Source organism: Herpailurus yagouaroundi, unplaced genomic scaffold (genome assembly GCF_014898765.1).
Source record: "Herpailurus yagouaroundi ecotype Mexico unplaced genomic scaffold, PumYag 28, whole genome shotgun sequence".
Taxonomy (NCBI): domain Eukaryota; kingdom Metazoa; phylum Chordata; class Mammalia; order Carnivora; family Felidae; genus Herpailurus; species Herpailurus yagouaroundi.
In genome coordinates, this window is record NW_024412376.1 from 43728323 (window position 1) to 43739323 (window position 11001).

At 35.0% G+C, this 11001-nt stretch overlaps 1 long non-coding RNA gene across 1 annotated transcript; it reads right to left on the minus strand.

The window, feature by feature from the left end:
• Nucleotides 1–1323: 1323 nt before the first annotated feature.
• Nucleotides 1324–8848, minus strand: LOC121027066 (uncharacterized). The gene is made up of 3 exons (XR_005788550.1): nt 8484–8848; nt 6671–6718; nt 1324–1729 (listed from the first exon to the last, which is right to left on the minus strand). It is a non-coding gene; the product is annotated as an uncharacterized LOC121027066 (long non-coding RNA).
• Nucleotides 8849–11001: the final 2153 nt, after the last annotated feature.

Sequence of the window (11001 nt, forward strand, 5' to 3'; positions counted from 1 at the left end):
AGTGAAGGAGTGGGTTACACGGAGCTAAGGAAAGTGGGGTTTGAGAAAGGGCAGTGGGCTTAGCATGTTTCAAGAATAGTAAGGAGAACAGAGTGAATGAATGATAAAAAACAGGAGGAGTTGTAGGAGATGAGGTCAGAGAGGTAGCCAAAGCCAGATTATGTAATATGCTTTCAGAGGTGTTTTAGCTTCCTTTTTAGAGAGAGTTACCCAGGAAGCAGAACATAGTAACCCCTAGCTGTTCATATTCCTTTTCTCTTGCTGTGATAAGAAATTACCATGAATTTAGTGGTTTAAAAAAAGGCAGATTTATTTTCTTACAGTTCTGTAAATCTGAAGTCCAACACAAGTCTCACTGGGGTAAAATCAAGATAGCTTAACTGCATTCCTTTCTGGAGAGAATCCTCTCCAAGGAAAGATCTGTTGCATTGCCTTTTCCTGATTCTAGAGGCCGCTTACATTCCTTGGCTTGTGGTCCCTTTCTGTCTTCAAAGTCATTAACATTGGTCAAAACGTCTCTACTTTTAAGGATCTTGTGATTAAATCGGACCCATCCAGGTAATCCAGGATAATCTCTCCATCTCAGGGTTCTTAACCTTAATCACATCTGCAAAAATCCTTTTATCCTTGTAATATTCACAGACTCTGGTAATCAGGGTGTGAACATCTATGGGAGAGGCATTCTTCCTCCCACAGGCCATCCTCTGATCCCCAAAGATTCAGGTCTGTTCACATGCAAAATCTATTCACCCCCTCCCTAAGTCTCCCCAAATTCTCAACACATTGCAGCATTTCATCTGAATTTCAAAAATCCCAAACCACATCTAAATTATGTATAGGTGAGGCTCTAAGTATAATCCCATCCCTGGCAAAATCCCTTTCCATCTATAGATCTGTGAAACTAGAAAACCCGATGTCTGTTCTCAAAATGCAATGGAAGAGGAGGCTCAGGAGAGCAGTTGAAGCCATTCCCAATCAAAAAGGGAGAAAATGAAGAAAAAAAGGAGTCACCAGTCCCAAATAATTTCAAAGACCAATCAGGCAGTCCCCATTAAGTTTCAAGCCAAGCACTGATCTGTGGTTCTTGTTTGGTTCCGCTCTCTGGGCTCACAGCTCCACTCTCTGGGCACTGGGAATCAGAGTATGGACATCTTTGATAGGCTATATTTCTGCCAATCACAAGCATTGTTATCATTAGATTTAGTATTGTTTTTTTTACTAATCTTCATTTAGTAGTGGTTCTTCAGCTCTGAAGTTTCTCCATTAGCACCAGTCAAGAGGTTAATTGCTGTTACATAAATATACAATCAGTACTTGAGGAACTCACCATTTTAAGGAACTTTATTGTACATCATTTCATGGTAAATGCAAATGTACCATCTAATTTCTCTTAGATGGAAAAGAGTGCACTCCCATTTTTATATACAGATCATATTTTCTTTATACACAGTTAATGTATTCAAAATTACTAATTTCTAAAATAGACTAAAATAAAAATAAAATTATTGATTTCTTTCAGGCCCCAAAGTTCCTATATTATGCTTCATTTTATGAGATAGGCAAAGTTTTACAGCTTCTAAGGTCATCATTCTTGCCCTTTAAGGACACTGGAAACTCCTGCCTCCCAGCAGGTGGCAGCAAATCAATATTCGATAAGGTGTGGTAAAATTATTATATTCTTCTTGTCCTAATAGATGTTCTGGGTGGTGCAGACTGCGGCTTCTCCTAGCTGCAAGAGCAAGAAGGCTATTGTCACCAGATGGTAGGAATTTATATCAATTTATCAACTACTTGGGAGAGTGTATTTAATTTATGTGACTAAATTTTATTATATCGTTATATTAATTGTTCTTCATTGCTTGTCTCTCACAGAACCAAAAGTCCATTTGTAAGCAATTTTGTTCGAATAACAATAATGCTCATATGTTCTCTCCATAGATAAAAGCTCTCCATAGCCATTATTTGGCTAATATCCATCAACACAACACAGCATTTCAAAAGGTATGGGATACAGACAAAGTATTCTTAGAGGAAAAATATATACCTTTTTTATTACTTTATGAAAAAAGAGTAGTTAATCAATGCTCTAAGTCAAGGTCAGTGAAATGGTCCACAGGCCAAATTTGGGGCAAAGCCTGCTTTTGTACACCCTACACAGCTCTTAACAAAACTAATTTAAAAATGGAGACAAATTACCAGTATCTAAAATGGAAGATCACTAAAGATCCTACAGACATTAAAACCCGGGTTCTCAACTGGAGATGTTTTGTCCCCTAGAGACATTTTTGGTTCTTACAATGGGGGAGGCTGCTACCAGCATATAATATATAGAAGCCAGGGCTGCCCCTATGCACAGAAGAATTCCCCACGGCAATTTTCTGGCCCCAAATAGCAATAGTAATGAGGCTGGACAATTCTAATTAAAACCATCAAAGGAGAATATTACAAATTTAGCTTAATAGAATTCGATAACTTAGAAGAAATTGATAAATTCTTGGAAAAACAAAACTGAACCAAAACTGACTAAAGAAGAAGTAGAAAAATCTTAGTAGTTGTACATCTATTACAGAACTTGAATTCATAATTAAAGAACGCTTTGCAAAGAAAACTCCAGGCCCAGATGATTTCACTGGTGAATTCTATCAGTATTTAAAGAATATAAACTGTCAATCTTATATAAAGTCTTTGAGAAGACAGAGGAGGAGAGACTAATACCCCACTGATTTTATAATGACAGCATAACCATGATAGAAATGTCTGACAAAGACATTAGAAGAAAAAGATCACAGACCAATATCCCTCATAAATAAAACTGCAAAAATCCTATATAAAATACTAACACATTGAACACAGCAAAAGGGATAAAATACAGTGGCCAATTGGGGTTTTTCCTAGACTGCGAGATTTGCTCAACATTTAATGAATCAAACAAGGTAGCTTGCCATATTAATAAAAAGGAAAAAAAATCACATGATCATTTCAATAAACACAGAAGAAGCATTTGACACAATTTATTGCCAATTTATGCTGAAAACATTCACAAAACTAGAAAGAGAACTGACTTAATTTTATAAAGAGCATCTAAGAAAGACCTGTAGCTACTATCATGCTTAATGGTGAAATATTCAATCCTAGGATTGGGTAAAAGGTGAGAATGTCTGCTCTCACTACTTCTATTCAACTTTATGTCCTCTTAGATATTGCAATAGGCAAAAATAAATTAAAATTATAAAACATGGAAAGATTAGAAAGGAAGAATAAAACTGTCTATTCACAGAGGTCTGCATAGAAAATTATTCTTTTAATGTTTATATTAGAGAGAGAGAGAGACAGAGCATGAGCATGAGCAGGGGAGGGTCAGAGAGAGAGGAAAACACAGAATCTGAACCAGGCTTCAGGCTCTGAGCTGTCAGCACAGAGCCCAATGTGGGGCTCAAACTTACAAACCAGGAGATCATGACCTGAGCTGAAGTCAGATGCTTAACTGACTGAGCCACCCAGGTGCCCCAAAAGTTATTTTTAAAAACTATTAATTACTTGTCTTTAGATTAATTACTGTCCATGTAGAAAATCTTGGAGATCTACTGGAATGAATAATTAAAGTTAGCGAGCGCAGGATAACAGATCAGTATATAAGAATCGGTATTTCTACATATTAGCAAGCACCAATTAGAAAATGAATTTTTAAATATAACATTTAAGGGCGCCTGAGTGGCTCAGTAGGTTAAGCGTCCGACTCTTGATTTCGGCTCAGGTCATGACCTCATGGTTTGTGAGTCTGAGCCCCGTATCGGGCTCTGTGTGGGCAGTGCTTGAGATTCTCTCTCCTTCTCTCTCATTCTCTCCCTGCTCTCTCGCTCTCTCAAAATTAATAAATAAACTTCAAAAAATTATTTTAAAAATTTAAAAATAAATATAACATTTAAAATAGCATTATAAATATCTAGAAATAAATTTAATGAAAGATACATGAAAACTGTACTACTGTGAAACATTGCCTAAATGGATATGTATGTGTATATATAGACAGACAGACAGATAGATACATAGATAGATAGATCTCCTATATATATCTCCTATTTGTGCACCCAGAGCATACACCAAGAAAGATCATATTCTTGGCCTTAGAACAGCCTCAATTAATTTGTAAGGATTGAAATTGTGCAAAGTATGTTCTCTGACCACAGTAAAATTAAAATAGAAGTCAATACTAAATTTCTGGAAAATCCCCAAATCTCAGTAATCAAAGGCATAGACTTTCTAAACTGCTAGCCACAGAAGTTCATGTTGACACTAAAGACGTTTTTCTTCTCTCCACAGCCAACTGAATCATGTAGGAATTGATTATGGATGTATTAGTGCCACATTCTAACCAACTGTGCTAACCTGGCAGTGCCCTGAGATTGGGGTATGCTGTGAGCAACTACAGACGGCTGTTATATACTTGAGTATTGCACTGAAACAAGAGTTACAGCATATTTAAAATTCATGAAATCATTCCCATTTCTTGCTTTCTTTCCCTCACAGTCTGAAAATACTGATGAAAAATCTGGGAACAAGACTGTGGGTGTAGTTGACAAAACAGAAAATCTGTTCCTGGACAGCTTTTGATGAATTTAATAAGTAGAAAGATAATGAACATAGACTGCATTTGCATAATGGCATAACGAAAATTCTTTGAACCATGCTAACTATCTGGGGAAACTACACTTTGGAAACTGAATGTAAGATTCTGGTCCTGGCAAGATTACCCATTCTATCTAATGGTGTGCATGGTTTTAAAAGGGTAGGGGGGAGGGCATGGCAAATATCCCACATGCTTTATTCTCATTGATCTTAAATAACTTTTCATCCAGTTTTGCTAATGAAATAATTAAAATTCATTTTCAAATAGAAAAATTTCCAGCATCCAGATTTCATCCTAAGTGTATCTCTTTTAAGGACTTATAAGAGCATACATTTTGGGGGCACCTGGGTAGCTCAATTAGTTAGGCATCTGACTCTTGATTTCAGCTCAGATCATGATCTTGCGGTTTGTGGGATCAAGCCCTACATCAGGCTCCACAGGGAACCCACTTGGGATTCTCTCTCTCTCTCTCTCTGTCCCTACCCAGCTCATGCTCTTTCTCAAAATAAATAGACATTTAAAAAAAATAACCTTTAAAAGGATATAGGACTATAAATTATGTTTCATATTAAAAGGTTTTTTTTTCTACCCTTGAAAAGAATTTTAAGTTACCTCCCCCCACCAATAATTACTTATTTTGACGGTCAGTTATGGTTAATTCAACCAGATAACTTTCAAATTTCACTTTGTAAGAAGAATTTAGAAGACCTTACCAGAAGTTTCCTTCCTTTTTTCTGAAAAGACATTTTTTGTTTAAATGTTCTTTCAATAGCTACCTTTTGCAGTTTTTAACTTCATGCTACTTCCGATCATTCTGAAAATAATTCTACCATTTTAGCATAATTCTCTAAGATCTCAGAGGAAGTCTTCTTCTTTGGTGCTCTTTCTATTCTATATTGAACATAAAGAAAAAATTGAATGTGATGGTTTGTTAACAGCTAATCACAACTGATATTATTGAGCTATTTGATGGCCATTGTGCTATTGTCATATTAGTAATTGTTCCTCATGACATTCCTGTGAGATAGATGCTACTCGTAGCCCGATACTTATGAGGAAATGGAGACTCAAGGAGATTAACCATTGCCATATCATAATAAATGGGAAAGCCAGGGTTTGAGTTCTTCGACTGCAGTGTCCTCATAATTAATCATTGGTGTTTATTAGCTCTCATTTTGCTGTGCATTAACTAAAGTAATAGGATTGTTTCAGATCCCCCACCTTATTATGGGCTCTCCAGTTCCGGTGTTATCTCTATATAATGTGGCAGGTTTTCCACTGTGATACACAGTTTCGCCACATGATGGTGCCAATGAAGTAAGAAGCCCTTGTGCTGCTAGTATTTGACATTAGGCTCAGACCTAAATACAAAAGTCAACAGAAGATAATTAAAGGTGTTAAAAAATAAGATTGTTTTTGAAAAAAGCGACCACAAGAATTACAGTGTAGAATGTCTTTTTAAAACATAAGGAATGAAAAGGTCGTAACTATAAAAAGGGTAAGAGTAACTGACTCATAAAAGTTAAAAATAAGATAAAAGATGAGCCTTTGTATTCATAAAGAAGTATGTGGGACAGATGTCAGAGACTTCCCACAGGAAGGAAAACACCAAAGGAAATGAATTAAATGAGAGCAGGTGACTTAAAAAAAAAAAGAAAGAAAGAAAGAAAGAAAGAAAAGAAAAAAAGAGACCAGCTGTATAGTGATGTAGCTCCAGGGTCAAATGGATAAGTGTTCCAGTAAGATTCCACAGCAAGCACAAATACGTTAGCAAAAGCCTGTGAGTAAAGATTTTAGAGGCCTTTTAATACACATCAGTATTTCTTTTTCTAATCAAGTTAAGTGTTACTATTTTTTCCTCTGCAATATCAAAGATATAACTTACTGTGGAAGGAAGAAGCACTGTTTTTAGAAATTTATTGAAATCAATCTGTATACATTCTGTTAATTACAGCTATTCCAGTGACTCAAAATGTCACTGGACAATCAGCATCACCTAAAGTTGTTACAAAAGCAAGTTCTTTGGCCCCACCCCAGACTTACTGAATCAGAAACTCTGGGCATGGGGCTCTTCAGGTGCTTCGAATGCATCTGAAAGATAGAGGTCCAACAGTATTAGTTAAGAAAAACAAAGAAAAAAAGAAAATCCATCTAAACATTGTTAATACAAAGATATTGAAAATTATAACATTAAAGGAATATTAAGTAAATAATGGAATGTTATCAAGGTATTTAAACAATTCTGATGGATAGATTTTAATAATGAAAAATATACATGATATAATGGAAAAGTCAATACAAAATTTATCTGAATCATGTAAAAACAGTTCTGGAAAAAATAGAAGGAAACAAGCAAGACTAACAGTGGTTGCCTTGGAGTGATGGAATTATATGCACCTTCTTTTTCTGCTTCTTTATATTGCAGATGCTGTTTTTAAAATTTCTGTGAGGAGCCATTTTGCAAAAAAAAAAAAAATCTTATAATGATTTAAAAAATAAAAAGAGAAAGAGAGACTTTCTAAAGTCAAAATACTACATACAAATTATATTCTTGCCCATTTGTCCCTATATATATGGTTAATTAGGGGAAAAAATGACACAGTAACAGTCCAAAGCATTAAGAAGAAGCACAGTTGTGATGTTGCTTACTGGAGAGACAAAAAGACACAGAAAGACCACAGAGTTGATGTATTCAGTGTTGAAAGTGGTACAGGAAATTACATTAGAGAGTGTGAGAAAGTAATCGGTTTACATACAATAACCACACGCTTTACTCTTTCAAGTACATTAGTCAAAATATTAAGCATTCTAAAGTAATGTAAAGGAAAATGCCTTCAAATTTAAAAGAGAGTAGATTTAAACATGTTACCCCTAAGAAAGATTCCTATTTTATATCTATGTCATTTGAATGAATGGCCGAATAACTCAAGTAGGAAGAAAATGTCTCTGGTATCACTATAATTTTAAAGATTAATATCTATGTTTATGTATATCTTGAATGTTAGACCCTACATATTTTTTTTTTTTTTTGACTAGCATCTGCAAAATATATAAAATTGAGGGTTGCCTTGGTGGCTCGGTCAGTTGAGGGTCCGACTTTAGCTCAGGTCATGATCTTACAGTTCGTGAGTTTGAGCCCACATAAGGCTCTGTGCTGACAGCTCAAAGCCTGGAGCCTGCTTCAGATTCTGTGTCTCCCTCTTTCTCTGCCTCTTCCCTTTTTGCGCTCTGTCTCTGTCTCTCTCTCAAAAATTAATAAACATTAAATAAATTTAAAAATATATATATGATTGATAAATATATTAGGCCATTAAATCTTATTAATTTTTTAAATCTCGGTAAATTTTTTGAAAATCTGAAATTAAACAGACCACATTCTCTAAAAATAATAAAATACAATCAAAATCAATAATAAATGATCAAATAAAAGGGGAAAAGGAAACAAAAACTGTAGGCCTTCAGAAAAAGAGCATGTGAAATAATAGAATGGGATACATCCAAAATTGAACTCAAAAACAAATTTATAATTTAAATCTTTTCATTATTTGAAAAAGAAAACCTAAAAATAAATGAAATATTCAACTCAGTAAGTTGGAATTTTTTTTTTAATGATAAGAAAGCAAATAAAGATAAAAACAGAAATCAAAGAACTATGAAATAAAAACTAATAGAGGTATACATGGACCAAGAGTTGTGTCATTGGAAGAAAAGTACTACAAAAATGTCCTGGCAATTTCGAATTAAAACACACACACACACACACACACACACACACACACGCACACACATTAAATATGAGGAAGGGGACAGAAACACCGGTTGAAAATAATTTTTTAAATTGTAAAATAAAACCTACCTTTTCCATCATGACAGATTACATTATTCAGGCCAACCCTCTCAGCTGGAGGGAAGAACAACTTAAAATAGCACAAAAAGCAAGTTTTTAAAAGCAACAAGGATCTGATGAGACAGTAAGGAATTTCCAGGCCAAAATCTAAATAGAGAAGGAATCCTAGAGATGTTAGCAGAGCACTTCAGTTGCTTTTGCACTAGAGCGTTTGCGAAACTAGGCAAACTTTCACTTTAAGTGGACTTGCGGAGGGTGGACAACAGAAATCAAAGCCCAGGGTTTACCCAAGGTGAAGATCTAAAAGGAAACTCTTCCAGAATAAAGCTAAGATACTCAAACCATATTCCCTCAGTCTAAGGATGAGCCAAAGGTTAACCTACCCCCATTTCTGCAGGAAGCCTTCCTTAGCTCTGAGCAGAGCAGGGAAGGGAAATAAAAACCATCCCTGAGAAAGTTTTAACTAGATGGATGCTTCAGGAGCTTGCATACCATATTCACGTCACTGAGATGGTTCCGAACCCCTTAAGCCATGAATTTAAGCTGTTTCTGAACTGATAGTGTACCTATGTATCAGACAGAGGCAAAGATATCTTTACTTTAGGCCAATGGGAATCCTCAAAAATAATTTTCCAAAGGAGAACAAAAAGCAGCTTACAGTCAAAAGTAACAGAGTACCCTGGGGAAATCCTCAAGAATGAAAATCAGCAGAAACAACAAACTACAGAAACAAAAAAGTACGTTGAATTTGACTTTTTCAGGGACAGATCATATAATTACTATGCTCACTACGTTTTAAAAAATGAAAAACAGGGGCGCCTGGGTGGTGCAGTCGGTTAAGCGTCCGACTTCAGCCAGGTCACGATCTCGCGGCCCGTGGGTTCGAGCCCCGCATCAGGCTCTGGGCTGATGGCTCAGAGCCTGGAGCCTGTTTCTGATTCTGTGTCTCCCTCTCTCTCTGCCCCTCCCCCGTTCATGCTCTGTCTCTCTCTGTCCCAAAAATAAATAAACGTTGAAAAAAAAAAATGAAAAACAAGTTTAAAATATCTTCAAAGGATAGGAAACTATAAAATATAGGCTAGCATATTTGCAAGAAAACTAAACAGAACTTCTAGAGATAAGAAAATAATTAAGATAAAAACTCAATTGGAGATTTAGCAACATATTAAGAAATATTTGAATAAAGAATTAGTGCGCTTGAAGATAGGGAAGAGGAGATTATCTGAATGCAGAGATACAAAGAGGTGCTAGTTATGAACAGGAGTTTATGTAACATGGGGCTTAGAGTAAAAAAGTCTACCACATGTCTAAAAACGGTTCCATTTAAAGAGGAGAGAAAAAGAGATGTGGCACAGAAAGTGGATGACAATTTTCCAGAAGTACCCAAAACATTCAAAATAAACCTCCACCTGGAACCATAGTGTAATAGCAGAAAGCAAAATCTTAAGATTATTTTAAAAGAAGCCAGAAGGAAAAAAAAAAGACATACTCAAAAGATACTCAGTTAGATTGACAGAAAATAATGAAAGTCAGTAGATAGTGAAATATCTTTAATATGCTGAAAGGAAATTACTGCTAATCTAAAATTCTATATCCAGTAAAACCGTCTTTCCAAAATTGAGGGTAAAATAGAGACATTTTAAAACAAAAATAAAATGGAGAGAGTGTATTACCACTGCAAAATCCCAAAAAAGAAATTATGAAAGATAAAATTTGGATTGAAGGGAAAAGTGTTTTGAAAGGAAGAGTCTGATAGGCAAAAGGAAACAAAGGGCAGAGGAAGGGCTAAATGGTATGAGTGAATGTGAACAAATGTTGCATGTTTCAAACAAAATGATAATAATGTCTAGTGGCATGAAAAACAACTTAGATTTAAAATCTATGAAAATAATTAAATGTTATTTGGGGACAAGAAGTAAATGGACTTAAAAGTGTGGTAGGTCCTTGTAGATAAATATATCAACTTTAGGCTTCAATAAGTATTCGTATTGTAATTTCTATGTCAAACACTAAAAGAAATGGGGGAAACTGGAGTGATCAAAATAACTAAATCGACCCAAAAGAAGACAAAAACATAGAGAAAAAAAATAGAAGAAACAAATGCAAAGCACAAAATAAAATAAAATGGTAGGTTAAAATGATTTACACAGAGAAGCCCTTATCTATTAGCAATTACATTTAATATAAATGGATTAACTACTTCAACTTAAAAAATTGTGAGACTGGGTTTTTAAAAATCAAACTATATGCTGACCAGAGACACATCTAAAACATAAGGGTACAGAAATGTTGGAAGTCAGAAAACTGGCAAAATTCAAATAAGGTGTGTGGTTAGTTTTATTGCATAAATTTTATTGCATAAATAATACCCTCTTTTTGATAATTGTACTATGATTATGTAAAATGTTATAATTAGGGGACTCTTAGTGAATGGCATATGGGAACTCTGTACCATTTTTGCAACATTTCTAACAGTTCCAAATTATGTCAAAATAAAGATGTACATATGCAAATGATGCAGTAATGC